Genomic DNA, 27,723 nt, shown 5'->3' on the forward strand with positions numbered 1-27,723 from the left:
AATCCTTCCTTCCCTCACAGTCCATACCCTCCACTTTTTCTATGCCCATGTGCCTAGCTAAGGGCACATGCTCAAACTGTACCAGCACTTCCAGCAATGCCTTCCAGGTTCCCACCACTTTCTCTCTACAAAACCCACCTCTGACTTCTCCTAAAATGTCCTCCACTCTCCTCAGACAGATATTGGCTATTGCTGCCAAGGGGAAAAAATTATGCTATCTCTGCCTTTCATAATCATCTGTCTCCATCAAAGAAAAAAGCTTGAGCTTGTTCAACCTTTCTTCATGAGACATGTTCCCCATTCCAGGCAGCATCCTAATAAATCTCTTCTGCATCCTCTTCAAAGCCTCTTCCTCTAATGAGGCAAACACAAAGTGTGGTCTAAAGCTGCAATATTACTTCAGCTCTTGAACGCAATCACTGATTCCATCTACTACTACCCTCAGTCTTCTGTGTGCAGTCCAATTCTGAACCCACACAGCCAAGCTTTCATGGATCCCATACTCATGACTTTCTTCCTCAAACAAACACTATTGTGGATGGATTTGATAAGATAATTTCTGTGGTCAGAATATCCAAACCTAGTGGGCACCAGCTCAAGATAAAAGCCTGACCATAAAGCTGAGCTGAGGAGCTGTAAAGGGCTGAGTCTTCAGAAATCTCTCCTTCGATGGTTATGTTTGCAGAAATATTAAGAACATTCAAAACTGAGGAGGGTTCTTGTATATTGAGGGCAATGAACAAAAGGCAGGAAATTAGATGAAGTCAAAGGTCACATCAGGCATGATCTTACTGAATAATGGAGCACGGTTGAGTGGAATAACTTTCTAGTACCTTTAATTTCACAGGTATAACCACATCATAAGAATATACAACAATAAGAGTAAGAGTGGGTTATTTCACCCTTTGAGCTTACAATCTTGGTATCATCATCATTCAGGTGCCTTGCCGTTCAGCGTGGACGATCACGTCTCTCCATCTGTCACAATCTCTGACCCTCCAAGATGTAGTTGTTGCCTCCCCTGTTCTCCTTCGGTGAAGGCTCCATCTTTGAGCTGAGATCGTAGTCGATGTTGAGTTCATGATTGTACAGGGAAGAATGATGAAGTGGTTTCCCGTTGCCTTCTTCAGTTTCAGTGTCCATACTGGACAGTTAACCCTGGCCAGCATTTTTAGTTTCACAACCATAAATTCTAATTTGTAGAATCTGTTTGCTATATCATTGCTATTTGGCCCCAATTTCAGCTCTACTTTCCAAACTTCATATGCTTTATATTCTAAACCAGCATTCTCAACCTTTTTCTGGCTATGGCCCCCTTGGGAGTCTGCTGAAAGTTCATGGGCCCCCTTCCCTGTGAAGCAGTCAAGTTTAGATGGTTTCTTCTGTGCTTCTCTCCTCCCAACTACATAAAAAACATTAAAAATATTTTAAAGATTTCAGTCCATGCCTCCCAGGGTACGGCCCCCATTGAAAATGGTTGTTCTAGACAGCTGTGTAGGATCTTTAGCTTCTTTTCAAATAAACATGAATTCCATTCACACTATTGCTCATTATGTAGAATAGCTGTAGTTCTCCAAACGTGGTCTGTATATCCAAAAAGGGAGTTGTCTCCTCATTTTAAAGTCAGCATCAAGGAGCTAAAATTATAATTGCTGGTTATCTGAACCATTTATATATTCATGTCAATTATATGTCTCACTTAGAATAATTGTTCCATCTAATATACTGAGGGTGATGAATTAAAATCAGGGCATACTCATTAATCAAAGTTGTTTGCCACTGGAGGTGAATCTGGGGATGTCATGGTCAGCTATTAGCAAACTTCTGTCTCTAATGCTGTCAGTGGTCATCACTGCAACAAACACATTTATTCTATAAAAAGAAACAAAGGATCAGGTCGAAATGAATCTTATAGCTGCATAAAAGTCTTTCTAACATCTATTTCCACCCATGTTGTGGGGGTTGAGAGGCATTATTTGAGCTGCTATTGATCTGGTTGCACAAGGGTATCCACATTCTCTTCCCGGGTGAGTGGCTTACCTCCTGATGCCTTTTCCATTAGTAAAGCAATAAAGGCTGAGGGGCTGCCTGTGCCTCCACTGCCATTGAGATAGTGATGCGCAATGTTACTATACACAGAGACTAAATCAATTCAAATCCCAAACCCTTCGCATCATCATTGTTTACAGAAAGGTCACTTGGAAGCATTAAGCCATCGTTCTTCAACACCATCTTAACTACAGGCTGGTTAGAGCTGTGGGCGAGCTGCAGGGCGAGTGACCAGCAGCTGCAGAGTTGGGGGAAACTGGGGAGGGGGGTGGGAAACTACCAGAAACTCACTCCCTCTGCTCACCGAAGTGCATCTAATAGATATCACAAAACCTGACTGCGAACTGGAGGTTGCAGTCATCAGCACCTCACATCCCGTCCTTTCCTGCTGCTTAAGGTGCTAAAGCAACACTGGGCTGGAGAGTGAGAGAGGCCATGGGGAAGACCTGGGAGGGACGAGGATACTCGAAGAGAGAGAGAGAACACAGCTTGAGGAAAGGGGTATGACTAGCGTAAGGAATGAGGGCCAAGTTTGAGGATGCATGAGAGAGTGGAAAAAAGAGAGGAATTGAGGGAAGGAGGGAAGAGATTAGCAGATGGGGAAATCTCTGAGGGAGAGTGAAGAACGGGAAATGTCAAGGATGAAATGGGTCAAGGAGATGGCAAGGAGGAGACAGTGGTTTCCTCTCCCTCGGGAAGGGATATGGGAAGAGGAACACCATCAACATGGAGACAAACTGATCCTCCTGGGTGTCTTCAATGCCATGGTTGCAATCGTCTGCAAAGGCATGATTGGTAAGGAGGAAAAAGGGAAAGCTAATCCAGAGAAATTCTCTCTCTAACAAAATACTTGGAACAGTTGGCTGTTGCCAGCACCCGATTTTGACTGAGGGGAACAAAAGGTGTCACAACACAACTCCTGATCCAAGCACTGGTACCTTGTTGTTTGAGGAAGAGAGCACATGGAAGACCACATCACCTGTATCATGACAGGTACCAATGTTAGTTAGACTACCCACAACCTTGATAAAGAAAGTCAAAGACATGAGCCCAAAATTATTAAAACTAGGTCTGCTAACAGCATCCGAATAATGATGTTTGAGGTTTGAACAGTGCATTATTTAATGATATTTTAAATACAACTTTTGATCATGGTTTTAATATTGTGATTTTGCTGTGCTTTGATGTTTCACCACAGTCCTGACAATCCCAGCCAGCACTGGGGCACAACCTCAAGCACGAACTGCTCATAATTTATAATGAATGGCAAAGATCTGCTGCACCTTTTAATAAGAAAACGAAATTACTTCTCCCAAATGGTAGCCATTCTCCCAATATAGTACTGATTTTGTTTGATTCCTGTCTTAGAGGTATAAATAAAGTCCTGATTATATTGCACATCTACGTGCTAGTTTTATTCTTGACATTGGACATGAACAAATATAAAGTAATAAGTAGACTCCACAGACATTTGGTTGAATTAATTTGGAAGCTGTTGAAATTTAATAGAAGATAGAACACCCTAGAGTTGACTATCTAATTAAACCTGAAGGAAGGACAATTCAAAGAAAAAAGAAAGAATTGCATTTATCTGGAACATTTTGCGTCCTCATAAAATGACAAAGTGTTTCATGATAAATAAATTATAACTTAAGGGTAGTTACTGTTTGCTGATTGCAAAATACCACAAATGTTTGTACGAGTTTTGGAATTGGGAGCAGAAAGGAGTAAGAGAATGGGAATCAGAAAGGTGTAGATGCTAGAAAGCTGAAACAAAAGCAGAATTGCTGGAAACATTCACCTGATCAGGCAGCATCTGGAGTGAGAAATGATTAATGGTTCGGGTCTGAGACTGTTCATCAGAACTGAGATTGGGAGATGCGAGAAAATAATTATGGTAAGAAGGTACAAAATCTTATTAGTAGGTTGGGAATAAAGATCTCCCCTGATGGCAAGAGTATTTTTCTCACATTTTTTAGCATTGATAAGGTGAGGAAACAGAGAGTTGTATTGTTAATATATTGGTCATGTGGTACAGAGAAGGATGTCAGAAAGTTGATGGAGTGAATTCATAAAACAGCAGAAATGGGATTCACTTGGAAAAAAGTTAGGTTGGATTTTGAAATAAAATCAGAAATGTTTTGAGAAATTATGATGAAGCAGAAATTTGGGTAGGTGCATGAGAAGAATCTCTCAGAAAGCTTTTAATCCAAGTTGCCTGGAATACAGAGATGTATATGTCCCTTATGATGTGGTGCACTGGAAGTACAGTTTTCTACTCTGAGCCATGTCTCAGGAAGGAAATTATGGCAGTGCAGGTGATGCACTCGTGAGCTCCTGGGGACAACAGTGAGAAATTGTGAAGTCAATGTAATAATCATAAATTCATGTCAATTCTTGATTAGAGACAGCAGTTTAGCCAGTTTATTGTTCCCTTGTTTCTTTTTCTCATCTTTCTTACACAATTTTCCAAACTGGTTCTTAAAAGATGTATCATATCAACAACAGCAGATTAGGGTCTAGAAATTCTGCAGTTAGTGACATGGCCTTTGATTTCCCAAAGCCTCTCTGTCAACTACAAGGCACATCAAGGTATAATGGAGCTCTTTCTGCTTCTTTGGAAAGTATAGCTCTAACAGCACACAAGAACCTCAACACCATCCAGAGTAAAGTTGATCAACTTCTACCACATAGCAACAGGGTCATTTAAATGCTACACTGTAAATTCCTCTCCAAGTCATGCACGGACCTAACTTGGAAGTATATTACCATTCCTTCAGTGTTTCTGGGTCAAAACACTGGATCTCCTTCTCCAATACTGCCTTCTTTTTAGTATTTCATTGATCAGTGAAAACAAGATATATTCACCTTCAATCCTTGAAGACCCCTGTCAGGTCATCTCTTAACATTCTTCAGAGAATTAATGCTGAATATTTTTTGTCTGCATTTATAATTTTTCCATAAAGGAATAATCAAAATATTGAATATTCTTATTTAATTACACATACATGCAAAATTACCTTGTTTTCTCATTCTCTCTCCAAAAGGACTCATTTCCATTTTTAAGGCCTTTACTTTCTTGTGTCTCCACCTTTAATGACCTCAAGAATGTACTTTTCTCTATGCAAAATATATTTGACCATTTCACATATAGGAGTAGGCCCAGAAATTAAATGACAGGACTGGAAATTCAAAGCTAAAGATCAAGCTCACAACTTCAAGTCTCACACTGAAGAATGTAAATGCTGCCTTTAATGCTGAATTTATAAAAAATTGCCTTAATAAAAAGTTATTTATTTCTCTAATTTAAAAAGATTGTTTTTTTGGTGACAAATAAATTATTGGATTGTCATATAGGGAAGGGAATCTGCCCTCACTCCCTGCTCTGATCTACATGAGGTCTATGCTCCAACCAAGTAAGCCACACAATCCGACTAAACTGCTTTGATAAATCATTAGCACTGAAGAGAATTGGGTTGAGCATTAAACAATAATTTTTGCCAATGGTACCAGCATCCCTCAAAAATTGTAACAAAATGTCTCTTATCTCTCCTCCTACTTCTAAAGACCATTCCATCATACTTTATTCCAAATTTTGGGTACCTAGTCACTCTAGTATTATGTGCTACCAAAAGCCACTTTGCCTTTGGTTTTTGCACTCGTTTCTTTCCTTCAAATCATCCAAATGAACATTTGCTGCCCTTCACAAGAGAGTCTGCAATACACCTCACATAAAAGCTTTCCTGTTGATCGACTAATCATTTCAATTGTAGCACAGCTTTTATCTGAAGTTATCGATTGATGTTAAACTTATTTAGCCGGTCACTCTTTGGTCAAGGACTGTTGCTTTGCACTGCAAGAGTAAAGCTTCGCAGAACTGTAGCCAACTTGAGGAATACATCCTGGAATTTCAAAATCCCTGTTGACAACTCAACAGTAGGTGGAATCCATTAGACTTACAAACATAAAAATCAGGAGGAGCCACTTAGCTCCTCAGACTGCTGAACCCATGTTTTTTGTACTTTTATCTATACCCTGAACTATTTGATCACTGTATCCTTAATCAGAATCAGAATTTATCGTCATGAACAAGTCACGAAATTCGGTGTTTTGCGGCAGATCATAGTGCAAACATTAATATTATAAACCATCTTACAACAATAATATAAAAAATAAAAATGATCGTGCACAAAAAGTAAGGCAATGTCTTTGGTTCATTGATTATTCAAGAATGTGATGGCAGTGGGGAAGAGGCTGTCCTTGTGCCGCTGAGTGCTCGTCTTTAGGCTCCTGAACATCCTTCCCAAAGGTAGCAGAGTGAAGGGGGCATAGCCTGGGGGTCTTTGAGGATAGGGGCTGCTTTTTTAAGGCACCACCTCATGTGGAGTGATGTCACAGGCTGAGTTAACAACCCTCTGGAGTTTTTTCTCGTCCTGAGATTTGGCACCTCCATACGAGGCAGTGATGCAACCAGTCAGAATGCTCTCCACGGTACATCTGTAGAAGTTTTCAAGAGTCTTTGGTGACATACCGAATCTCCTCAGACACCTCACAAAATATGACCAGTGGAGGCTACACTTTTATCTTATTCCCACACTGTTGCCTTATTTATTTACTTGTTATCATTTCACTGATACCAATTGTATCAGTTAGATTGGTCTGCACATGTAGCAATAAAACAATTTATTAATTTTATCTGGATCCACCTATTATCTACCTGCCTGTCTCCCAATTCCACCACTGTCTTCCCCACCTTGCTCTATCAGCCTGTTATCCTTAATCCTTAGTCCAGCTATTACCTACTTTTTCCTGTCTCGCCTTCTCCCTCTTTATATTGGCTTCTGTCCCTCTCCATCAGTCCTGTTGCAGGGTCTCAACCCGAAACAATGTCAACTCCTTTTCCCCATAGATGCTGCTTGACCCACTGAGTTCCTCCAGTAGTTTGGTTGTTTTTTGCTCCAGGTTCCAGCAGCTGCAATTTCTTGCGTCTTCAGAATCTCGGCTTCTTCCTTGAGGCCTATTTAAAAGTCACGGTGACCAAGCTATTAATCATTAACACTATTATTGATGGCCCAATGTCAATTTTTGCCTCTTATGGCTCCTGTGAAGCAACTTGGCACACTTGACTAATTTAACAGTTGCTATATTGTTGCAATGTCACAGAATTGAAACAGTTATGGCAAAGAAACTTGAATTGTGCCACTTAGAATAACATATCTATATCTGTAAAAAACCACTCGCAATCAATGAAGGTGAATCCTAGCACTAACTAATAGACTGCAATTGATTACTTAATTTTGCAGAAGCCAACTTGCTTGCAGTCAAGCAGAATTGCGAGTTCCCAGGAGGTGGTAACCATTAATGCTATCGCAGTTAGTGCATAAATGTTAAAAGACAGAACTATAGCAAAAGATTAAAGCTGTTGACAAATTCCATTGGAAGTCATCTGCATTTAATTTTTATTAAAGTAAAATATTGGTGTTGAAGTTAGTTCACATGCAAGTACACTTAACAGAGAAATAAAGCTAAAAAGCTGGACGGATAAGGGGTGGACAGGGTGGGACAGAATGGAAGATGAGTGGAGCAAAGGATGGTGGATACAAGGTGCAAAACTTAAAGTGAAATCTTTGAAAGAGTTCAAATTAAAATGAGTGCACCCAGACAGATGGACACTAGTAAGATAGATATTTAGCTTGTTCACTGTGAGATACTTGCACTCTCGCAGAGCAATCAGTGTGAAAGGTAAAAGCAATAATTAGAACCTTCTGGATAAATTACATATTTTTAAGAAGCCTATTCCACCCATGTAACCCCATGCCACCCAATTGCATCCAATTAATTGAAGAGTGGGAGGAAACTGGAGCACCCAGGGAAACCCCATGTGGACATGGGAAAAAAGTACAAGTTCCTTACAGAGAGCTCTGATTTGAATCTGGGTCACTGGCGCTGTAATTGTGCTAACATCTATGTTAAGCATGCCACTCTCAGATGGGGAAACTTAAATGGCTTGAATGACCTTTATTAACCACTGCAGAAAAAAAAACATTCTTTTTGAAATACTAGGAAAATGAACCACATAACATAAAACTGTATTCTTTGTACCCCTTTACTTTGAATTTTCTGCCTCCCCATTGTGGTGTAAATGTTTTTTCTTTGCTCAAATATCAAACTCTCTTTAAAAGGTTACTGTTTAATTTGTTACCACTGTTCTATAAAGCACTCAATTCCAAATTTCAACAAATCACCACGTAAAAATATCTTTGTTTTGGCTTTGTGACATGGTGCCTACCTGAAACTAAGACTTACAACAGGTCTTCAGAATAGGGAATTATAATTTCTATTATATTATATAAACTATAATAAAATATAAACGATGAACAGGCATCAATTTAAAATTATTACTGAGTAAATGAGAAGATGGTACATGACATTTGTTTATACAGAGAAAAATTTTGAATGAAGTTTGGAGCTATGTATGATAAAAAGCCATGATAGAAGAAACCAAATAAAGAATATAAAATAACTGTTCAAATATACAAAGAAAGAGATATGCAAAATAGAAGAATAATTAACCATTACCAGAAAAGCATTACAAATGATCCAACTAAAATATAATTTTAGCATAAATCCTACAACTGGTGAAATCCCAAAAGAGGCCATTAGGCACTACAAATACAATTATTTTCCCTTAACTGACCTCAGCTGCCAACTTATTTGTCATTTCTCTCTTTAGTCACTCTATAACATTTTTTTTGAAGAATATGTGAATTTCACAGGGTGATGAGGGCAAGCCGTTATTGTTTGGGAGGGGACATGTGGCCCTGTCACATTGCTTCCAAATTATATCTACTTTGTTCTGAGAACATATCACCTTTTGTTGAGCTGTGAAATGAACTAATTTAGCTTGCATGGATTAGGATCTAGGAAGAAAAAACTGACTAGACATTTATTTTATCATGACGGTAGGTCACTTCCAAAGCATCAAATAAGTGTGATTTGTTAATCAAGGAAGATGACACTAGTTTTTCATTTTTATCTTGACATTGCTAAATAAAGAATTATTACCTCTCCCCATGCCCTACAGCTGCCATAATGCATGATCAAGGGTCTGATCAAGGGTCCAAAAAAGAAACTTTTTAAATAGTTTACATGTCCGCTATCATGATTTTCCAAATTTTGCCATTTAATCTAGCAGATTGTGAATTTTTTTTCATATTCCAATGAAAGAATTTTTACTATTTTAGGAGGAAGAATGGTAGAAAGGTATTGATGATGTTCAGTCCACATGAGCAAAGGGAACTGAAGGATACGTTGGCGTGGTTGGATGAAGAATGGTACTCATGTGAAGCATGAACTCTAGCTTAGAATGACCAGCATATTTTTGTAGGTAGCATCATACAAGGTAATGGAATTTTATAGAACAGCTGAGTTCTGTAGATAAAGTAAGACAAAGACGAACAATACACATTGCAAGCAAGCAACAGTTTCTGAAATGAAGTGATTCCGTGTTTTTCATGTCTATGAGTTTACATGGAAATCTACACCAAGTTCTTAAAATCCTTTATGCAAAGGAAAGCTTTCTGGTAGAAGAAATAAATTTTTGATTTGGCCTCATTATCTGACTTTTCTCCACTGTTCTAGTCTGCTAAAGGTTGTAAGCAGACTGTGTTGATCTGCCTCAGTCTATATCTGTCAAACCAGATTCTGGGACATGGTGATGGGGTTTGTGCATGAACCACTGCCTTGCACTCTCTTCCTTGTGGGATTGGTGTTGCAGAATGCTGCAAAACTTTGCACGGTAATTCCAGAGTGAGGAAAGTCCAGAATGCTGCAAAACTTTGCACGGTAATTCCAGAGTGAGGAAAGTCCAGAATGCTGCAAAACTTTGCACGGTAATTCCAGAGTGAGGAAAGTCAGAACAACGAGGAAGAATGAGGGCACATAACCCGTGCTATGGGTCTACTGTATTATCCTTTATAATATTGGCCAAGGAGTGATCTGTTAAAGTTTTTCATAATTATGGAAAGCAAAGGGGCTGCACGGTTACCTAGAAATCAAAGGGGAAATTCAGAGGAAATATCTGATCCCAGAGAGTGTTTTAGATGCATTCAGGGATGAGAAAGCTACGGAAGGTTATGCAGCTAAACTTGGATGAGAGTGACACTCATGGGGAGCTTAGAATGAGTAGGATATTTTTGAAGGCAGCATCATTCAGGTAATGGAATGCCCCAAGGTATGGACCATAAGGGCATGGATTGGTTGTGTAAAATGGCTTGTTTTAGTGCTGTATGTCTTTCAGCTACATTGCCATTACACAATATTTAAGTTTGGTATCTAAAATACTGAGCTGTTTTTGTGCTACACCACAAATTATTTCATCTTCGGTACTTTCTATGTTCTTTAGAAAAATAATACATTTGGTAAAATCACTTCCCTCCCTGTTCTTATCGGTCAAGTTCAACATTGGGACAATAATTGAGATCTTGGATGAGGGTGTACTGGGATGGGGAAAAAAACCACTAATAATGTCCAACTCCCTGACTGGGGTTCTGCCACATTTTTTATGTAGCAGCAAATGTAGCCTTTAATTTCTAGCAGTGTTTACAACAGTGCACTGACATAGTAATTTCATCAATAACACCATCTCAAGGTCATTAACTCAGATCAAACATCAAAAACATTGTTTGCTAAAAGCATAACAGCAGCTGTTCCTTTATGAACAGTTTCACCATTCTTTATTAGCCCATCATAATGGCAAAAAAAATATTCAAAGTTTTCCTGATTTCACATTAAAAATTAAGAAACTAAATGGGAACCTAATTAAAATAGTGCGTGGGGGTAATGTTTGTAAAATACCTGTGGATAACTGTGCTTTCTTTTAAAAATTTACCTGCTTCTGAAATTAATTTTATATCTTCAAAATATTAATTTTTCACAGATTTATTTCAATTTACTTGGTTAATTTGCAGGTGAACATTACCTAGCTTAAATTTATTTATTTTAACAGTAAAGATTGTGCAAGGATAAAAGGCATTGACATTTTTCATAAGAACAAATTATAAAGACATTGGTTTTGCAGAAGGGAAGAAAGTTGAAAACATTTGTCTTTCTGAACTTTGAGGAGGCACTGAAGGACAGTGGGTTGGTAATGGGCAGTGGCCCTTGGTTGATCTTCTCTAAGTGCAGCTGCATAGAATCAACCACATCTCTGCATTCTCTGCAGATTGTATTGACAAACACATCAGCACCTGGAGTTCAGCTTCTGCACCTCGCTGACCTCCTTAAAGGACAAGATAAATGTTGCAGTTTTAACACTGTGAAGGCCAAATGTGACAGAGGTTAATGGAAGAGATGATTTTTGCATTCAGAGAGAAAAGAATCTATCTTGCATCTGATCATCCTCTGAGGTATTACAGAACTCTAGACCGATGTTATTTGCTGTTATTTACTGGCTCATTTTTGGTGACATTCAGACAGAAACCCCATCAGAATGCATGTACTGGGTTTTCTCCAGGTGCTCTAGTTTCCTCCAAAAATGTATGGGGTTGGTAAGTTAATTGATGTAATTGGGATGGGTCTTCTTCTGTGCTGTATTGTTAAATTTAATTAAAATAAAATTCTATATAACAATAACTTGCATTTATATATCACCCTTTATGTAGAATGTAGGCAGAGTGTGAGAGTGTTGGTTTTAAGGAGGTACAAAATAATGAGTGGGATGTAAGAATGACTTGAGAGGGCATTTCACAGCACGAGGCACAGACACTGAAAGTACCAACATTCAATAAGCAGGGCAAAGGTAATGGGAAGGACAGAAGTTCAGCCAGAAGATGAAAGCTCAATGAAGGTTTATGTGGCTTCTCCCAAGTCATTTCAATTTAGGTAGGCATAGTTTAACAAAAGACAGTGTAAATTTGAAGTGCCTGTAAAAAGCATGAGTTTTGTCTGAATTGGATTTCAATTTTTTTAAATATTGCTTGGTTAATTGCTTCAGAATCTTAATATTGGGCTTTCTTTTCTCTCTTTCCCCTACCTCACCTGCCTCAGAAAAGCATCCCTTGGGCAACAGTGGTGCCAACCAGCACTGGGACCTAGCTGATGATGTTACACTGAGGATATCTGCCACCAGCTCATCTACCTTCAATTCATAGGATAAAAGAAGTTGTCACTCTGATCACAACAACCTCTTTTTGCTTCCTGTGGGCAGCAGCTACAGAAGCCTGAAGACCAGTTCCTCTCGGTTCAAGATCAGCTTCTTTCCAACAGCTATCGGACTCTTGAAACTCAATTCTTTTACAGCAATCAGAGACTGCTCTGACACCACAAAAGGATGCCTTTACTCTTGCAGTCCCTTTTTTTTGCACTAGAATAACAGTGAATATTTATTTTCTGCCTTTTGTGCCTTTTTTAAATTAATTTAAGTATACTGTACTACCGTAGTTGATTTTTATAGTTACCTGCTCAGCTGCAGTAAATAAGAATTTTAGTGCATACATTCATTACGCAATGTATATGACAATAAACTTATTATCAAGCAGGTGTATAAAGATCAATAGCTCTCTGCCCCAAAGACAAAGAAGAAACAGCTGAATGCAAAGCATATTTCTGTCATTCTAACACACGAGATCTTCTTACCCACTATCCAACTTGGTCACTGTAATCTGTCCTCTAGCTATCATCCCTTTTGTATCACATCATCACTCATCTATCTCATGCATTACAAATTACACAGCTCCCTCATTCACAGCTGGAACCAAACATTAAATCCTGGCTGGAATGATGCCCATGGTGAATGCTATTTTACATTAAAAGTCTTACAGTGTTTTGCATCAATGAATCTTCCTCTATTCCTTCCCGGTGTCAGGGTACAATGGAGGATCTCTCAATGTTTTTGCTTTCTTACATAAATCTTTTATGACTGCCCACACTCTAGTTCACGGTGGCTAAGAGCCAGAAAGAGCTGCTGAGAATACATTTGTATGTTGCTGTCTGGGCAACTTCTTGCTTGCTCCTTTGCTGCTGCATGCACTGGTTTCAGGAGGGAGTGCACAGGTGTGTTGCTAGCTTGAGGGACATCATATTTCACCCATGCGAAGTACATTAGTTTACAACAGGGGTGGGCAAACTTTCTTTTAAAACTCACATTCCACCTTAACTATTCCTTAGACCATAGATGCTTTATGATTGGTAAGGAATTGCTTAAGGTGGCATGTGAGTGGGAAGGGAAGGTTTAGAACCACTGCTCTAGACTTGATTGTTTCTGAAATATTTTGCTCGAAAAAACTAGTCAATGGCCCATTTCCTTTGGAGTTATGAAACTGTGCACAATTAAAATAGTGGTTTTCAAACATTTTCTTTCCACTCACATACCACCTTAAGCAATCCCTTACTAATCACAGAGCACTTTTGGTATAGGGAATACTTAAGGTGGTATGTGAGTTTTTTAAAAAAAGGTTGCTTACTCCTTGTCTACAGCCATTGATCTACCATAAAGCACAACTATCTGTAGCATTAGTCAATGAAGGCCTGAAAGATGCACTTTTTAGCTCTGGCCCAAATGCTGGAAGTTTGGAAGAAAGCAAGAGTGCCCCCACCTATCTGGAGTCCTACACCTCTAGTGGAGTACACCAAGCATCATTACCATCGTGGCAAGGAATGGCGTCTCCCCTTTGTTGGTGGTTCCATGCAGACTGCCTGGGAGCCCACATACTGCTGGGTTTCTAATCCATCCACAGAGAGTGAGCTTATTCACATCATCCACAGCACATTGTCTTTATTGGCTCTCATCAGGAGAAGATTAAAATTTAAAATTAAGCCGAAAGGATATAAAGCACACAGCACATTCAAAGACAAAAGAGGTAAACAAGATAAAGAAAGATGCTGGAGAAAAATCGCATAAAATACTGAAGAAAAGTCAGCCAGCATCTATGGGAGGCAAAAGACAGTTCATGTTTTGAGCCACAACAGTTCATCAGGAACTACACAAGGGCAAATCCCAAATAAAAGGGTGTGGAAAGAGGGAGAAGCATGGGCTTGGCAAGTGTTTACAGGTAGGAAGAAATAGGAAGCTAGGAAGTGATAGAAGGGAGAGGCAAAGGGGCTGAGGAAGATGCATTCTGTTAAGGAGGAGGGGAGGGCTTGAGGAGCTGGATAAAAGAAGGTGTAGGTGTCAGGCAGGTAGAGAGGGTAGGAAAAGTAAAGGAGAAAGAGGAATGGGGCCAGAGAGAAGAGGAGGTGACTGGAAATTGGAGAAGTCGATGTTGATGCCATCTGCTTGGAGACTGCTAATATAAGGTGCTGTTCCTCCAATTTGAATGTTGTGTGTGTGAATGATTTAAAATTCAATCTGGATTTTGAACCCTTGGAACAATAAGGATAGATGTTGTTGAGGCATATTTTATTAACAGGGCAACATTCAAAACCATAGAAGAAATGATGGACATCCTTTCAGATGGAATGTACAATCCTCATCAAACAAAAATTTGCAGAACAGGAAAAAATATATTATATAGAAAATACCTTTTCGTACTTAAAAAAGGAAAATAGATTTATTTTTTATAAACAAACATTTAATAAATGGAAAGTGGATGGAACAAGTAGAGATCAAGTGAGGTAAATTAAGTAACTTCCTTCTTTCTATTAATATTTTATCATTCCTGGTAAAGATTCAAGTCATAATCAGCTATCAGCTATTACTTGATATATAACTGGCTACTTGCTCTGGTGCTGTCTGATCCACTATGATGTTTAAGTTCTTGGTGTTTACCAAATTCAAACCATTCATTATTGGCTGGCCATTTCAAGATTTTACTTCTGTCCTTTTACCAATGGAAGGGTTAATCTTCTGAGGCAACAATTTAGATTTCACATGGATAAAAAATATAGGTGGCATTCAGAAAGAGTTTCCTGCTGATACACGAGTTGTCTGTGAAATATTCACAGCGAATAACCTATTCTTAATGCTTTGCATTCAGCCCTCTTTCTCCATTTTATTATTTTCACTGTGGAGTACCCGCTGACATGTCAACAATTGCCAGAAATCTCTCCAGTGGTGAGGAGCATTGATCACCATCCTGCTAAATAGTTCAGCTAAATAAAAAAAGCCATTTCCACAATATAATTAGAACTTGGGAAACCCCAGATGAGGCTTGTGACTCCCACACATTGTGCCATCCTGCAAGGTGGCTTTGTGCTAAAGGGAGTGCATTTTATAAGTTTACTCGAACATTTATATTGCAAAAAATGCATCATTCTAAGATGAGGTTATTTTCAGCAGGTTACTTGTATGCGGGCATTTTTCACAAATTGAGATCTTGCAAAGTCAATAAATATTGCTTGAACTGAGGACGTATAGGAACATCTAAATGTAAATTTTTTTGTGAGTTTGATCAATTTTTGCCACTATTGCGATGATTTAAACCTCCATGAAATTGTAGCAAAAGCACACATTCTCCTGGTAACATTCATCGTGAAACTTTTTTCAGAATGTTGCAATATTAACGACTTTGGATCACCCCAAATCTCTTATTATTTCTTTTCACTTTTACATATATGCAGACAATTCAACAAATATCAACTCAATTAAATATTAAGAAGACTAAAGGCATTGTTATCTATTTTCTGCACACTGATACCCAGTAAACATGTTAGGAGTCCACAATCTCACAAACTGCCCATTTACCTGACCCATGAAGAACCACCTGCTAGAATCTGGGCCTTGTCAGTCACCACAGAGCCCACAGAACTGGAGTAAAAGCAAATAGGTCTCGATCTTTGGGTCTGCGTAAAAATCAAAAGAAACTAATGTAAATTTAATGACTACAATAAAACACTATTATTTCCAATGAATTAGTAAATTAACATCACCTTCTTAAATCGGGTGATGATATATAATTGGAGTTATCAGAAGCAGTTCAATAATTATAGCCCCCATTAATTAGATAATGGCAGTAAGCAGGCTGATCACTGGCAACTGAAGTTAAATGTCCACAGAAAAGAAATACAACCAATATAGTCCAGCACAAATAAAAAGACATGAGCAACAGGCTCTGCACAAATGGAGTGAAATATCTACTGAAATCAAAGAAACTTAGAAAACTAAATAACTTGGCAGACTCAGCTAAACGTTCAGGTAGTGCAAGGCAGTAATCAAAAAAAGTCAACAGAGAAGGTTGAACACCATTGCATTTAAAAGCAATATATATGTCTGGATCAAATTGCAGAACCTGGCCAGATCCCAGCTTGAGCTCTGCATTCTGCTCTGATGCCAAGACACAGGCTAAGGCTGATTGTCACCTTCATTGTGAGGACAGTGAGGTAGTGAAAATAACTTTAGGAGCTCATGTGATAAATGGAACTGCTTTGTTCTTGCTTTTGAGTGAAGTATGCATTTCTTACATATCTTTTAAGGTCTCAATATGGCCTGTGCTCCCTCTGTTTTCTGTAGGGGAAAGAATAAAAGATTCTTGCAGTGAACATGCTTTGACTTTGTCTTTTGCTGTTGTTGCTATTGGAATACAAGGATATGATGGAAATACTGAACCAGTTCCTAAGAAGCCTTCACTGGTCCCATGCCATCAGAAGCAGGAGCAATAATGAGTTGTTATAAATCTGTGACTGTGAACTACCAAGTCTTTATCCAAGGAGAATTATTGCAAAATGTCATTCCCAAATTGTGAGCCTTCAATCCCCCAAAATTGCTCATTTATCTTGACTGATCCTGGCAATAATCCTCATTAGAATTTACCCCAGGTATGTAATGCAAATTGAATATAAATGTTGGTGAATCCAGGTTGTTAGCATTGCAACATCTGTACTTCCAGAGGATTATTAACTCAACATCACAGGCACCAGTCCATTCCATCGATAATATCTATGAGGTGGTCTCTTAAAAAAGAAGCTTCTATCCTCAGAGACCCACCACCCAGGCCATGCCCTCTTCAGTCTGCTACCATTGGGAAAAAAGGTACAGGAGTCTAAAGACGAGCATTCAGCGGCACAAGGACAGCTTCTTCCCCGCTGCCATCAGATTGCTGAATAATCAATGAATCTGCACTGCCTTACTTTTCGTGCTCTGTTATTGTTATTATTCTTTTTTTTATATAGTATTGTTGTGAGATGGTTATAATATGAACGTTTGCTCTACGATGCTGCTGCAAGACACCGAATTTCATGACTTGTCCATGACAATAAATCCTGATTCTGATTCCTAAAATGCTGATTGGCAAATCTCACACAAGGGGCTTGAATGTCTTACGTTCTCACAGCTCTATGACTTATTCACCAGAACCTTCATATACCTTTTAGGACAGAAACTTGGGATTTGGTTGGGAAAGTGAGGATGACAAATTATCTTTGGGATTTTTCCCCCAAGTCAAACATGTCACACATGGGGCAAGTTAGTGGTCATAAGACAATTCCTCTCTTCATTTAGCTGGTTATTCTCCATGCAGCAGAGAAGACCACAACCAAGCCTGATCCTTTTCTTGAACAGCTACCATAGTACAGATCAAGGATTGAATGAAACTGGTCTGCAAGATGCAATACTGCACCCAGGACCCTTTGTTTTCTCCAGTGATGTTTTTCATCTACATTATCAGTGCTTGTGAGAAAATGAGCTAATGATCTGCACTGATGTCCTCCGGGGGCCTGGTAGGCAACCACACACAGCTAATGAGAAACCATCTGAGGAGTTTAATACATTGCAGCACACAGTAGGAGAGACTACTCGCACAGTAAGTAGGCCATCTCAAACTTTGTATAAATAGATAAAATAGGAATGTGATTAATTAACAAATGAAGCAGCTGAATTGAGAGTACACATGAGCGATCGCGTGTGATCTCACTCACACATCATTTAAAAGTGTTGCATTACGTTGTTATAATCAGCTTATTTATATTGATTAGTTGCACTGGCTGTGATGAATTCCTCACATTTATGAAATTAATAAACAAAGAGACTAAACATCTAATGTTAGACTATTTGTTAACCTTACGGGTCACTTTCCTCTAATGAGACACCAATTACAATAATTCTTGTTCCATCCTTACATCTTAATATATAACTACAGAGAACAGAAAATTGCAGTAGGTCTCATTAGGAGGCAATTCTTTAGTCAGTGCATATGTGAAAAACCTGCAAGAGAAAATACTATTAGCAATAATATCTCAGTTGAGAAGTGAAAACAGCAATAATATTTGGGTTCTCAGTTGTGTATTGGGTTAAATTCACTGCCATTTTATCTCTTTATTGTGATTTGAATCAAATCAAACTGATTGGAAAAACAGTCATGCTTTCTGCTGGCTATTTATAAAGTAATATTGGACAGGTCTAATCCCACTCCCTGTACTCAAAGATCGAAAACAGCACATTACTGCTAATTCAGCACAAACGGGCAATCACATACAGCAATACCATAAGGATATCCAACATGAGGATTGGAAATGTCACACTAGCATTACAAGGTGCACTTCTGGGGGTTAGGGTAAACCACATTGCCACAGTAAAGGGCAGGGGTGGGATGGAGGTAAATGTGAGGGGACTGATAATTTCTGCTGTCTGATTTTGAAATTGTCTGAGGAGGGTTTTCATTCCCCAGTTCTAATGCTTTAATGAACACAACTCACTGTGTCATTTTGTTTTTAGAAAATGATCCATCTGCTTAGAATCCTGATGGATTCAGTTTGTGAACATCACAAGGGTACCAAGATGACCTGTGGTTTCCTTCCAGTTACATTGTTGAATGGCAGCAGTTAGAGTAGGGTGATTATTCTCTTTTGCAGGGCAAACAAAGGACTAATTACTGCACCAAATTTTGATTCTTTCTGATTAAATCATTCAATCGCCTTGCTGGGTTTCCCAAAAAAAAGCACACTGCAATTGAAGGCAAGCAACTCACCCTTCAAATGGCTTACAGATGAGCCATGACAAATACATTCCTGACCCTTTTATAATTCAATATGTTCAGTGTGGCTGAAAGACTGGAACAGCATTGACCTATAGCCCTACTAGTACAATCATTTCAGTAGGAATGAAAAAGCTCAAGTAAGAAACATCTCCATGAAACAAAGCAAAAACCGTGTTTCTCACTAAATTAAGAAACATAAGCAATCTTTATTGTGCCTATTGTAAATGGGTTTTGTTAGTTTTCTCTCTACACACACGAAGACCAAGCCATTACCTAGAAAGTCGGGACTGCAAACCGGAAATCAAATGAGTCAAACATCCAGCAAATAAAACTCATTACCCAGCACAATTATTAAAATGAAAGAACACCAATTAATTACAGTAATTAATTTCAAAAAAGAACTTGCTTGTTTGATTTCACCACAGCAATCTTTTCTCAGTATTTCACATTTGATTGCAAAGTGTGAAACCTAATATGTGCCATTAGCACCTACATGCAGCTGATCAGCAAAGTTCTGCGTTCCTTCTTTCACTTCATTTGCACCTTTATTCTGGTGACGAAGCAAGAACATGTGATGAGGTAAAGGTCACATCTCATTTGAATTCTTATTTTAAAAAAATGAGAAGCAAGAAATTTTGTTCTTTTGAAAGTGAGTTAAAGGAGTTCTTGTTAGATACACAAGTGGTCATTTCAGGCTGCTGGTATGCAATGGGTTTTTAGATAAATGAAAAATTATGTAATGTGCTTACATTAAGAAGCAGAAAAATATTAAAACAGTACCATCAGTTGCTTGCATTGCAGATGCAGACACTTGCTTAAAACTACCTAATTGTAGGACAAACAGGAAAATCTGCAGATGTGATTAAGTGCAATACTCAATCACCTGGAGAAGATTAGCAGGTCATGTGACCTGCTGAGGTTCTACAGCACTTTTGTGTGCAGTATTACTTTCTTGTCAGCTTGTTGCACCCACTGTTCAACCTCTTGTTTCTAAATGTGTGAACCAATTACATGTTAGCTCCATTTCACCATACCATGGCCATTTCATTGCTTTCATGCATTTTGCCCCAAGTGTCATTGAAAAAGACAGCAATAAGAAAGCTATCTGACCTCTCCATGCCTGCCCGATGAAGTTCTGATGCAGGTCAGGCAAAGTAGAAGAACCAAAGAATTAATGGCACTTTGTGATGTTCACCTGATGGTAAGAAATAACACAAAGCGAAGGTCACAGCTTTGACCTGCAAAGTTACAGAGTCAACTGACCTGAATCAACATGGTAGTACAGGAGCCACAACTGACTAACAGTTTCCAGGCTCAGGGAAGGGAACATCAGCTAAGCTTATGTTTTGTTTTATCTTCCATGCATTGAACTATCAGGTACATATAGCATCATGACACAACTAGTATAGCAATTGCCTGATAGCTCCAGGGATCAGGGTTCAATCCTACCCTCCAGAACTGTCCATGTGGACTTTGTACATTCTCCACGTGACTGCTTGGTTTCCTCAGGATGCTCTTGCTTTCTTCCACATCCCAAAGACGTGCAGATTGCTAGGTTAATTGGCCACTGCAAATTACCTCTAGTGGTCAGATGAGAGGTAAAATCTGAGGGAGTTGATGGGAATGAGGGGATAATACAATTGGTCCAGTGTAAACAGGTGCCTTGGAATATTTAACTACTGGTATGTTTTATTGATAGGATTTATTAGGGTAGTTGCATTTTGAGTAGCAATATATGCTTAAATATAAATACTTTCCTGAAAATATAGAAAAAATATTAAACACTAAAAATTCTCCTTGGGTGGTAGTATTGCATTAATTTTTAGCTTGATCATGTGTTTTCTCTGCTTGGCTGAAGGAGTTTTGGATAAAGGTTAGTAGGGTAATGGGAAAAAGTACACATTACTGCTTGAGTGGTGTTGCACTCAGAGAACGTTTAGTTCCACTGACTTATCTGCATCTCAACTGAAGATTAGTTTTTCCTGTTCAACCCTACACTACTGAAATATTAATTCTGTCACAGGACAATAGCTCATCATCAGGCTGCTTCTCGTAAGTCAGAAAGATGCTATCTAGATCCTGCATTTCACCTGACCAACTCCACCTCAAGTGCTGATTTTTGATTGAAATAGCAGTGGGCAATCCTTGCCATTTTTTCTTCAATGTTCAAAACTGGGATAATTACAGTGGCCCCATCGATTCCACAATGCACTTCTAGGCTGAAGGTTAGCTCCAAGGTGGGGATATCATACTGATTCTGGAGGGACAATGTACGCAATTTAAACTCTCACCAAATCTGATTTTAATGCTATAGATAGTGATATTGTAGCACACTGCTACAATTATAGCTAAGGGTTATTGCTCGAAGAAAGAGGCTCACACTGAGAGAGTGGAGTCGACACTGAGTCTATTTGGCTATCTGCTCCGCCTTTTATAGGCTGACTGTTGCATCACCATGGGCATGGCTTGTGATCAGCCAACAGCCCAGATTGGATTTTCTGCGATTCACTGCTGGCGATTGGCTGATTTAGCCTCTGCTGTTGCAGCCTACGGTTTCAGGCCACTCAGCTCACCATGTTCGACAGCCATTTCCTGTGTAGTAGGCCACAGGCCACTACAATATCCTAAACACAGCAATTGTAATTATAGTTCTTCTTCTTGAATTGATAAGTGTCAAATATTTAATATTTTGGAAGCCAACAAGTTCCTCCAGTTTGGAAATCCATTTTCAAACTATAATGTTAATTTATGGCCTGTGCAAAAGCTGTGACTTTTTCCAAAATGAGTGTATGCTCCTAAAGGTAAGACATGTGTCATCAATAGAAACTGACTAAAGAAATAGGCTAAAGTCTTAACAAGAAAAATGGTAGCATGTAATACATATTCAGGCTAGGTTTCCTATGCCCCATTATGAGACCATACAAAATTAATGACGATACAAGGCTTCTTGACTTCATAACTTTGAAAGCACTAAATGAAAATCAATAAACTGCTGATTCTGGAGACCAGAAATAAAACCAGAAAATGCTGGAAACACTCAGTAGGTCAGTCATTGGAAATAATTAATGTTTCAGGTCTGAGACCCTTTGTCAGAACTGGAAAAAGAAAAACAAATTTGTTTTCAGTCATGTAGAAGGTGGTGGTGAAGCAATGTTATTCACATCACAAAGAAAGGACACATGCTGATAGTATTTAAGTGAAAGTTCAAATCTTCATCTTTAAGTTATTCTGCATGATGTGAAATCTGTTTCAAATTAATTTATGCCTGTGACAATAATAACGAACAAATTCTTGATGCTAAAGGCTGATTGCAGAAACTGCTTTCTCCTGTTGTATTTTCTGACTTTGTGAGAGCAGTTTGAATACATATTGTACTTTGGCTCTCTTTAGTTCTTGCATTCCATACCAATACTTGTATTGAACAGAAAATATAGAGGAAAAACCTCTGGATATTTTATCCTGCCAGTACACAGATCTCAGAAACATTATGGTCCCTTGTCAGGAATGTAAGTATTAAATTCATGCTATTTCTCTCTTGGTCTGATTTTCAGGATGGTTGGATTAACCATTATTGCTTGAATACCTAGAGCAGCCATTCTTTGGCTATGCGCCCCCTTCCCTTGGACTCTGCCCCTTTCCCTGAGAAGCAGTCAAGTTTTGTTTTTTTCCATAATTCTCTCAATCTTGGTCAGGCACCATCAGTCTGAGCACTGGTGCACCTCAGGGCTGTGTGTTCAGCCTACACCTGTCCATGCTACTGACCCACGACTGCATTGCCTGATCCAGCTCCAGCAGTGTCACTAAGTTTGAAGATGACACAACAGTAGTTGGCCTCATCAGCAATAATGATGAGTCACACTGCAGAGAAGCAGTGGAAAATCAGATTTTAGATTTCATATTTCATATTTATTGCAAGAGTACATACATGACATTATATACAACCCTGAGATTCTTTGTCCTGTGGGCAAGGCAGAATGACCATTTATTGGTAGTGCAAAAAATGTACACACCATACACATGTAAACAAATTAAGAAATGTAAACAAATTGACTGCACAATACAGAGAGGGAAAAAAAATCAATAAAGTGCAAAAGAGTCCTTAAATGAGTCCCTCATTGAGGAGTCTGATGGTGGAGGAGTAGCTGTTGTTCATGAACCTGGTTATTCAAGTCTTGTGGCACTGATACCTCTTTCCTGTTGGAAGCAGCAAGAACAGAGTGTATGTTGGGTAGTGTGGATCCTTGATGATTGCTAATGCTCTCCGACAGCAGCATTCCCTGGAGATGTTCTTGATGGTGGGGAGGGTTTTGCTTGTGATGTCCTGGGTTGTGTCTATCACCTTTCCCCAAACTAGACTGTAATGCAGACTTTCCACCACATATCTGTGGAAAATTGCCAGGGTTTCTGGTGTAATACCAAACCTCTGCAAACTCCTGAGGAAGTAGAGGCACTGATGTGCTTTCTTCACAATGCCATTAATGTGTTGTGTCCAGGAAAGATCCTCTGAGACAGTGACTCCCAAGAACTTAAATTTGCTCACCCTCTCCACCTCTGTTCCCCCAATGATCACTGGATTGTACAACTCTGGTTTTCCCTTCCTGAAGTCAATAATCATCTCTCTGGTGTGTGCGAGATTGTTGTGGGTGCACCATTCAGCCAAGTTTTCAATCTCCCTTTTTTTTGAATATTTTGTTTTTGATTTTCCAAGACTCAAACAAATCCAAAACAACAATACAATCTTTCTCAACAATGATATATTACATTCAGAGTCCATCTTCCCCTGCCCACCCCGAATACCACAAGGAAAAAAATGATGTAAATGAAACAAACATAAAGAACCAAAAATCTGTAGTCACCGTCCCTTAAAGGAACCAAAAAGTAGCATAAAGTAAAATGAAAAAGATATGAAACAAGAACACGTCATCTGCACTATGACCCACTTCATTTATCTCAGTCATTTTACTATTAGTACAGATTGTTACCTTTCTTCTAATTGGAAGTGTGTAACTATATCTGCATTCCTAAATGCTGCAGATAAGGCTGCCATACCCCAACGAATGTGTCATATTTTCTCTTTAAATTGTACGTGACTTTACTCCAGGGGAAATCAACTCTGTATCTCCGTATTCCATTGTGTAATGTTTAGCTGAGAGTCGGACTTCCTGGCTACTGACAAGGCAACCTTCACAAACTGATTAAATCTTCCTCCTCTATGCTGACTCATCACCTCTTTTTATACAACCAACTACTGTGGTATTGTCAGCAAATTGTAGATGGTGGTGTTGTTATACCAAGCCACACAGTCAAAAGTGTAAAGTGAGTAGCGTAGGGGGCTAAGAATGTAGCCCTGAGGTGCTCCAGTACTAATAGAGATTGTGGAGGAGATGTTCTTACCAATCCTCACTAATTATTGTCTGGAAGAGAAGAAAGCCAGGTTACATTTACACACTGGGGTGTTGAGTCCCAGGTCTTGGAGTTTGTTGATCAATTTTGAGGGGATGATGGTGTTAAATGCCGAACTGTAGTTGATAAAGAGCATCCTGATTTATGTATCTTTGCTATCCAGGTTTTCCAGAGCTTTACATAGATGGCATCTACCGCAGACCTGTAACTATGATAGGTGAACTAGAATGGATTCATGTCACTGCTCAGACAGGAGCTGATATGCTTCAACACCAGCCTTTCAAAACTTCATCGCTGTTGATGTGAGTCCCACAGGCAGGTTACCACACTCTTCCTGGGCACTGACATTATTGACACCCTGTTTGAAACAGGTGGGTACCATGCCTGGCAGGAGTGAGATATCAAATATATCTCATGATATGGTGAGAGAGTATCAACCTGAGTCTCAATGTGGACGCGATAAAGGAGATGATCGTGGACTTCAGGAGGACCAGGAAAGACTTTCCTCCACTACATATCAACAACTCTGTAGTAGTGTAGTGGAGAGTGTGGAGAACACCAAGAAGTTTCTTGGAGTTCACTTAACTAGTGACCTATTGTGGACACTCAATATCTCCTCACTTGTTAGGAAGGCGTAACAGTGACTGCATTTCCTGAGAAGATTGAAACAGGCAAGGCTACCAGCCACCACTATGTCAACCTTCTACAGGAGCTCTATTAAAAGCATCCTGGCTGGCTGCATCACAGAGTGGTATGGTTACTGCAGAGAAATGGATCGGGTGTCAATCCACAGGACCATGGAAGAGACCGAGAGGATCACTGGAATCTCTCTCCTCTCCATTGATGTGATCTACCGGCATTGTTGACTGAAGAGGGTGCACAAAATCATTGAGGACCCTTTCCACCCCACACATGACATCTTTCAGCTGCTCTTGCTGGGAAAGAGATACAGGGAGTATCAGGGCCAGCACCACCAGGCTGCGGAAAACCTTCTTCCCACGGGCAGTGAGAATGCTGAACGACCAAAGGAACTGCTCACATTAACCATCCGAGTCTCTCACATTTACGAAACATTTATTTATTTGTATATATGAATACTTGTTCTGCATGTGTATTGTTTGTGTGGTTCTCCTACTGACTACATTAAAAAATTGTTTTGTGTTGTGAAATGTGCTGTGGCCCCCAGTAAGAATGGTTGACCCAGAGGATGGTGCTCTTTGCTTTGATCCCTACAGCAGTCGGCTTGTGCAATGTGTAGGATAAGGGATTAGAAATGTATGTGTGCAATGCTGATCTTTGATTTGACTTTGTTCTTTCATTGCAAGTGCTCTATTTAGCTGTTTGCTACTGCTCATCAGGTAGCTTTGTCCATAAAAGCTGCCTTAAATTCTCAAAACTGTTGTTAGACATTTGGAAGACCACAAGAAGGAGGTCTATATGTGGGAAATTATTGGAAAGTGGAGGGAGAATTTCCAGGGAATTGACATTTGATGTAGTGCTTTGCCTTCATTTAGCAGTGTAAATCACGTTAGCAAAGCTAACAATTCTTCAATGGACTGATAGATGGCATTCCCTGGCCTTCATGGACAAGCTGACACAACCTCCAGATAACAGTGTTCAGTCTTCCCTAAAACAAATATGGCAGAAACATACAGAGAGCACATAGGAATGATGTACAGTCTCTGCCTGGAATTGAAGAATACTAAATAGTCTGGGGCTTGATCTAATAAAACCTGTCTTTTCCTCTGATATATTAATGGTGTAATCCTAATATTTTCTATCTCATTTCAGATTTTAGACATTTGCTGTTTTTCTTTTTAGTTCCATGTTTGAACTCAAGACCTTGAGCTCGATGAAATATGGAAACAGGGAAAATGATGTGCAAAAGGAAAAAAGATAGATTTATAAAGCACTCAATCACATCTCACAAATATGTCAGGGTTTTTCACATAGTGAATTACTTCAAAATGAAGCTGCTTGTAATGTAGGAATAAACATAATGGATGTTTTTTTTATTAGTTAAAACACACATACTTGCCATCTCCTTGACTGACGTTCAAGTTTGTCTTTCCTTCCTGGATATGTTTTGACAGTCACTAAATGGCCACTAGCTGGAGTGCTACATTGAGACAGGGAAATATTCACTCCTGCAGTTTTACTTTGCATAAACAGCTATGGCATGTAGAAACACAAAAACTGCAGGTGTTGCACAATCTTTCATGCACAAAGAAAGGTTGGAGGGACTCAGCAGGCCAGGCAGCATCAATGGAGAAAAGTGGTCAATCAACTCTTCATCAGGATTTAACATGCCTTATCACACATGGTTTTTACACAGCCGCTGCATAACGGGAAATTTTTGCAAAATTCCTGCCATGCAGGCTGTGTGAAAAGTTCAGAACAGAAATGAGTGACTCATTCGTTCTGAATTTTTTCCTGCTGCAGCACTAGGCAATTTTGCAGACTGCCTGCAGTCTAAACTGAACTAGAGGTGATCCGCAACAATGAGCTAAATAAATAGGATGACGCCAACGCTGTACGTCGCACGCAGGGTTGACGTCATCTATTGCAACTCAACTTAGTGTAACATCCTTCCTGTGTGAACTGCCACTCTGGAAGGTAAATGTGAAAACTGTCGACAGGAAATGATCACCGTGGCTATGTAAAAACCATAACAACCCTCGCTGAAGTAATGACCCTACCAATGCTGGAGTCTTTGAAACTAAAAAAAAAAGCCAGTAAGTTTGGCTTGAGAGGAAGTTGAGGGTGGGGTGGGGGGAATTTGTGATGGTAGGGTTGGGGTGCAAAGCTCTCAAAGCTGAAAATGAAACTGTTTACTGAAGGTTGATGACTTAATCATGGAATCAATACTATTCAGAGCACTGGAAAAGCGAGCTGTGAACATCAATGAAAAATGCATGAGTTTGCAGGCTGGACTGGGAATAGAAAATTAAAACCATCACAGCTACATTTGGCCTGTATTACCAGGAAAATTAGAGAACAAAATTTTCTTTATGTGAAAATCTCAGCCTTTTAATTAAATTCTTATTTGTTCTGCTTCACCTTTTAATAAAAAATGATTCATTAACCTTCTTCATTCATTGATTCATTTTTCATGGCAAAAAAGTTGATGAAATATATGTAATAGTGATTGCTCCCCTATGTAAATCTGCAAGCAATAGAAACGATAAATGGAAACTGAAAAATAAATGGAAAAATTAGAGGAAGGGAAAGAGATAGTTAACTCGGCTGAGAGGTTTTACCTACAGACTTGTCCTTCTATTGTCAAAGCTAGGTACACACCACTTATCCTGCGAACTGAAATAAAATTCAAGCTTATGAAATAAGGAGTTCTATTCTCTTGAGG

General features: G+C 39.1%; 1 protein-coding gene across 11 annotated transcripts in view; it reads right to left on the bottom strand.

Annotated features, from left to right (window-relative positions):
- med27 (mediator complex subunit 27) overlaps positions 1 to 27,723 on the bottom strand; it is a 521,819-nt gene that overhangs the window by 129,552 nt on the left and 364,544 nt on the right. For 6 of the 11 annotated variants that reach the window (XR_011340577.1, XR_011340572.1, XR_011340563.1 and 3 more), the window contains exons 9-11: positions 15,731 to 15,828; positions 6,853 to 7,066; positions 916 to 1,872 (exon numbers count right to left, since the gene is read on the bottom strand). The gene's annotated coding sequence lies outside the window, so the exon portion shown is untranslated. The remainder of the gene's footprint in view (positions 1 to 915; positions 1,873 to 6,852; positions 7,067 to 15,730; positions 15,829 to 27,723) is intronic. The other 5 variants (XR_011340582.1, XR_011340584.1, XR_011340587.1 and 2 more) reach the window with 3 other exon arrangements.

The sequence above is a fragment of the Narcine bancroftii genome, chromosome 1, assembly GCF_036971445.1.
Source record: "Narcine bancroftii isolate sNarBan1 chromosome 1, sNarBan1.hap1, whole genome shotgun sequence".
Lineage (NCBI taxonomy): Eukaryota > Metazoa > Chordata > Chondrichthyes > Torpediniformes > Narcinidae > Narcine > Narcine bancroftii.